Below are 6,350 nucleotides of genomic sequence, written 5' to 3' on the forward strand. Positions count from 1 at the left end.
TCTAACATTCTGTGATTCTGTGATTCTCACATTCCAAGACTGAAAACCAGAAAACACCAGAGTCTCACAAAACAAACTCACCTCTGTTTAACACCATATTCTACCTATGTTATCAACATGGTATACAATACACAGAATACAGGTTTAGGTCTACTTGGAAACTCTACCTTTGAATACTCTGATTTTATGCAAACAAAAAAAGCTACAGGACATGCATAGAACTGAACATACATTACCTGGGAATCCATGACAGATTCACTAAGGATAGAAAGCTGAGTGGGAGGGTCACATTTTTGTACAACGGGTCCTTGAGATGATTCTATGTCACAGTTAGGAGCCATTGTTACATTAGGGAAACCTAGAGGAATCAGACAAAACAGGGAAGAACACAGAAGACTCCATCTCATTATGTCGCAGGACTTTGCATCAAAAAGCAACTTCCCATACTTTGCACAAAAAGGGTCACAGGGGTGTCCATTTCTTTAAACAACTGCCAAAGGCCAACCATAGAGTTATCTTAATACATTCAGCCATTTACCTGGCTTTTGTTCTTCTTACCTGCGTAAATACACTTGTGCAGAAGACGAACATAGGACGAAAAAGTCATTATAAGCCAAAGAGAATGGCAGCCTTCTGAGAAAATAATCTAAGCTTAAGACTTGACATGCAAACTGCCAATCCTGCCTTCCAGCAGCATTAAGGACGCACAAACCAGGATAAGAAAAGGAAAAGCCTTGTTCACAAATTGCTGGTAAGTCTTCAGCAATATCCAAAAGTAAGCATTCAATCCACGTAGCAATGAGAATCAGAAGTACTACAGTGGCTCAAACTGGTACTCTGCATAGGCTGGCAGCTAGGCTGTGGAAATCGTGTGTGTGAGATGATACACAGGAAGTGACAGGAAATTCCACAATGGATCAATACAGTAGAATAACTGGCCATGGCTCACGCTCCCCTGCCATGGGAGGGGTTATCCTCATCTGTGTTTCATCTAGCAGGAACAGGATCAATCATACTATGTTATATGATCAGATGAAAACAATTAAAAAGAATCCTTCACAAAGCAAGACTACTTATGACACGTAAGGAGATAATCTTAAATGTACTACCCAATATAAATGAGATGGTCTACCTGTTCGCGTGCGAGGAGCATCCCCAAGCAAGTCTTTTGCCACAGCCATAGCCTGGTCAGATCGTTCCAATACATCTTGCAAATGGTATTGATCAGACAGAATCTGAAAGCATAGCGTATAAGGAAGTATTTCATACTGAGCAGACTGATTTTTCCTTTGGTTTTTTTGGTACTGTTCTTCTAAACACTTAGCAAGAGAACAGCCAGCAAGACAATGTTTGCAAAGTTGGTACTGTGCAATTAGATCCTAATTCAGATGGACCAGAAAACCATACTCTATTCTGAGTAACTAGAATTCACCTTGTTTTTCTGAAAAATTAAAGTTACTTCAGGGCCCCCATCACCATTGACTCTCTCTTTAGAGCCAGTCCTCCCACTCCTTTCTTCTGCTTCCACCCTGACACAAGCAAGAAGCTGGATGTTTATGACACACTTTTCTGCATCTGACAGACACCCAAAAACTGCACTATTTGATTAGATCCAAACCAATTCAGACAGACTTGTTTCATTTAGCCTTGACTACTGAAAATCCTGACTAAAAATTAAGCCTCCTACTGCCATAAAAGTTTCAACAGACCTAAACACAGCTGACTACACCTGCCATCAGAAGACATTTTGGGAATCTCCACACACTTCTCACACGGCACAGCTTCTGTCTTCAAGGTCTCCCTCCCCTGGTATCTGAAGTCCATCACTGGCACCACAACAGCTGCCTCCTAAGGAGAGAGGTCTTGGAGTGCAAAGCAAGAGGCATTCAGCTACCGGGAGATGAATGGAGCTGGCTGGGGACATGGCTCCCATGGGCAGAACGCAATTCAGAACTCCTCACTGACTTGTGGTTTCATTCACAAAGCTGGAAATGGCAAACTAGTAAAATTATATCTTGCAACCTGGGAAGAAGGTAGTTAAACACTCGAGAGGAGATCATGAATGTAAGTGACCTCCACTTCATCATGGTTAATTAAATTTAGCCAGAGAGACTCAAAGTACTTTAGAAGATCCCACAGAAAAGACAGGCTCGTGTATGCCCTCCTAAACAAAATTTGAGAACTGAGTGACAATTTTTGTTCCCCCAGGAATTGTAAGAGGGACTGGTTTGCAGCGGTTTAAGAGCACTACATGCTGTTATCTCCACAGACTTTCTTTCAGCATCCATCGATCAGCTTGCTGGTTCATTCAAAAAATTCTAGGCAGCGGCATTTCACCTCGTTTGCCTCCCCCCACCATTTTTCTATGTTTTGTTACGTGACTAAGTTTCCCCATATACCTAGTTTCCACATCTTTCTAGTTTTTTGAGCTTGAATTACACTGCAACTTGTTACACTTCTCCTCATAACCAATTTAGCAAATCAGTAAATATTCATCATTCAATCATCTCACATACCTACTTTTCCAAATCACTATTCAGTTTTCACACTTGACACTAACTAAATCTAGTCTTTCCATTTAGCCATCTCATATCAAAACAATGCAGGTTTTTAGACAAAGTTACACCAGATCTGCAGAAGAAAAAAAAAAAACCACAAAAACAGAAAAAAGGAAAAAATAGTTTACCTGTCCCAAAACATGATTCCTTACTCTAAGGCAACTAAAACTAAGGTGACATGTTTAATCAGACAAAAATTATACTGATTTACCCTCCCTACTAAATCTCTTTCAGCATCAGCAGGTTCCTAAGCTTCACCCTCCTGCTGAGGATGTTATGAGTTTTTAGAGTACTGCTCCCACGGTAGATTGGCTCACACATGCTTATGATCAGCAGAAAACAAAGTGATATCAGCTTCTAACCCTTTTAGGCCTTCTTACATGCCCTCAACAAATTAACTGAGTGCTGTACCTTGTCCCAGTTTAGTATCATCTAAGAATTTCACTGAAATTCATTTTTCCTCCTGTTTCAGATTGTTAATACAGACAATTAAATGTGACTAATCCTAAAACCTCCCCATTCCCCTCCAGTGCAATATACTAACATTATTTTAAAAGTAAGTTGTTATAGGACCAATCAGGGTGGTACCAACACATTCAAAATCCAGTTACAAAGACAAACTCATTTATTTTTTAATTCAGATTTTTAGGCAGACAAATCGCTGAAAGATTAAAATTTTGCTTATTCTTTTTATAACTTTTGTTCTCTCCAGCCTACAACTACAAGAAAAAACACACTAGTAGCAGCATCTTCCTAGTTTTTACCTCTGAGTATTTTGCATTTGAGTAGGAGTTAAAGGGCTTGGCTGCTACAGTCACAGCACAAAAGGAAAAAAAGATCACCAAGGTAACAGAGACAAGATGACAATCCATAGTGGTGGTTGTGCTCTACTGGGAGACTCAAACTGAAGAGAATAGGTGAAAATGGTGTTTTTCAGTTTTCTGTTTCCATTTCTGCATGGAAGTCTTATTGAAACTAGCCTGCTATTACATTAGGAAAATTAGTATAAAGGTCCACAGCTTTTTTGAATACTTGGCTAAAATGCACTTAACAGAAAAGTATGAAAGTAACCAAGGTCAAAATTAGAGACTTGATTACCACAATATGCTTAACACAAAAATTCTATGGTGACTGCAGAGGAACAGGTGTCAAACAGGAAAGCAGAAGGTGGTCTTTGATTCTAAGTACTTCCACTTGTTTCTGTCTATGTTTGAATGTTCTCAGAGATCACAGAAAGACTTCTAAAAATTTACAAAAGATGAAAGAGAGAAAGTCTGTGATGGTTAATCCACTGCACATTTACATTACTACTACATCATGTTTAACTGCTAAGTGAATATTGTTCATCATCATTCTTTACCAACAAGAATAATTCTCAGCTCGTCCAAGTGCTGATGAGGTCTGAAAGCTAACAACCATGGTTTGAGATTAGTTTTCATAACATATGGCAAGGAGTTGCCTGCCATGTGAAACAAAAGGATGTCTACCACTGAAATCCCTTTTCAGACAGTGACAGCTACTGTCTCTGTTAGCTAAGCTTAGGTTTGACTGCTATGGTGAAAAAAATCAAAAGCAAATTAAACAATATTAATATTTTCAGTCAGAGTGCTTCAGAACGCCTAGAGGATAAGCTTTCTGATCCCCAGATGACAATCTTGTCTGCTAGCAGCCACAGCTCCTCAAGCTTTGTTGTGTCAATCTTGCTTCCAGACAAGCTCTTCCTTAGCAATTTCTTGCCTCACCCTTTCTGCCCTTATGACTCTGCATTTTCTCTGTTTTAAATACGCAATGGCAGATAAGAGTGTCCCTCCTTGAAAGAGAATGTTCACGTTTCCATCAAAGAAAAACACTAGACAGAGGACAGAAAAGGCAAGACAGCAGTGAGAACATAAAGAACATACACCCTTTTCACAACACACAGTTTAACTCCACAAACAGTTCCTCTTCAGATGCAGAGAGGCCTGCTAAGTTACAGAGGGTGTAGCCAGGCAACAAGGATCAAATGAGCAACTGTATTATAGTTTATATGTTTATATGTTATACTGCCTATTCCAATCATTGCAGGCACTGTACTGACATACAAAGTCAAATTATCCAACAAAAGGAGCAAATGTTGACCTATGAGCAAGAGGAGTTTTCCACTACTGCTGCAAGTCATCTGCAGCCAACTGAAAGCGTAGATTTATCTCTCACCTCACGCATCAGAGTCAATTTCCTTTTCTCCAAGGAATCAGCAGCCAGTTGTTTTTGCTTCTTCCATTTTTTTTTCAGTGCTTTCTCTTGCAGTTCCAGATGTGCCAGTGCTTTGTTTTTTGATTTGTGCATTTCATGGCGACGCAGCTACATAAATATGAAAGACACCATTTCAAAATCAAGGGACAAACTTGAACACAATTTGCAGGGTAATGCTAACAAGCTCTTCTTGAAGTTATCATCCATGCACTGAATACTATTTAAGTTCACTTCCTGATAGTACCAATGACAGCCTCACAAACATTCAGAAGTGTAAAATGCCATCAATGCCAGCCAAATTTAAAGCAGCTCCAAAGGTGAAGGGGGAAAGTCTCACAATTTCCATCTGCCCTACACCACTGCCTCAGTATGAGCTTTCTCATCTGTAAAGGGAGGGAAAAAACAAATACTACCACCCATAATATGCATAAAAAGACATCATGCATTTTCCTGATCTAACACTAATGTCAATCACCAGAGATATTCTCTCTCTTCTTTGACCAATTTTAGAGAGAGAAACATATAGATTTAATTTAAAGACAAATTAAACAAACTAAATGCGTGAGGTGCTCACTGAAGTTTCTGAAAGCTATCAAGTCAACCAGTTACAGAATCAAGTCTCTCTGCTATTGTGCCCAGCTGTCCAGATGAACCTGTCAAAATTCATAAGCAACAATAGCTCATACTGCTTTTTCCATCCTGGTAATCAGTGCTACCAATGAAAATGAAATGGAAGTCCCATATTTTGTAACAAACAGCTCATTCAGTATAAGGAAATGATGTTAAATTGTTTAAATTAAAATTGACTATCCTCAGAACTAGAGAGATTCCTAAAATAAAGTACGCCTTTCAGTCCTTCCAGCAGAGATGAGATTTAACTTCAACTACTCCACTGAGCTTTTATGTATTTATGTTTGCTTTTACGATGGTATGCAGTTTATTGAAATAAGAACTACGGCTACTGCTTCTCAATGGAAACAGAAAACTGAAAAACACCAACTGCCAGAGCTGGGGATGCATATCACAAAGAAAGAACTAACACTAAAGATATTTTCAGAACCTTAAAAAGGGAAATTAAACATCGGCAGAAAATATCCCCATAAACATGGCAAACACTTTTGCTAGAAAACCAGCTAAATATCCTTGCTACAGAGAAGGAGCAGTGATTGCTAGTAAACTTACAATATCCTCAGGAGTTGCACGGTGGACTGTCAAATCATGGACGGTACTCTGCAAACAGGAATCAGAGAACACATCAAAAGCCAGAACTGAGGACAAACTGGATTTCTGCTTTCAAGTTCCACTCAAAAACCCTTTAAATTACAACACAATTAGCATAAACCTACACAGTGGTGCATTTTTATGGCACTGTACGGCAATGACACCCCTACCCTCAGCCCAAAGAGGCCGAACCTCAAGCAGTCCCAGGGAAGCGAGAGGGGTCGCACCCACGCCGCACACCCCGTCACGGTGCCCTCTCCCCGCCCAAATCCACACACAAACCGCGCATCTCCACGCGTGAGCGCCCACAGAGGACGCTGACCGCTAGAGGCTCCCCCC

General features: G+C 40.0%; 1 long non-coding RNA gene across 1 annotated transcript; it reads right to left on the bottom strand.

Moving 5' to 3' along the window:
• Positions 1-230: 230 nt before the first annotated feature.
• On the bottom strand, positions 231-6,026 carry LOC104461441. The gene is made up of 3 exons (XR_727548.1): positions 5,973-6,026; positions 4,752-4,898; positions 231-358 (listed from the first exon to the last, which is right to left on the bottom strand). It is a non-coding gene; the product is annotated as an uncharacterized LOC104461441 (long non-coding RNA).
• Positions 6,027-6,350: the final 324 nt, after the last annotated feature.

This window comes from Pterocles gutturalis, unplaced genomic scaffold (assembly GCF_000699245.1).
Source record: "Pterocles gutturalis isolate BGI_N339 unplaced genomic scaffold, ASM69924v1 Scaffold53777, whole genome shotgun sequence".
Classification (NCBI taxonomy): Eukaryota; Metazoa; Chordata; class Aves; order Pterocliformes; family Pteroclidae; genus Pterocles; species Pterocles gutturalis.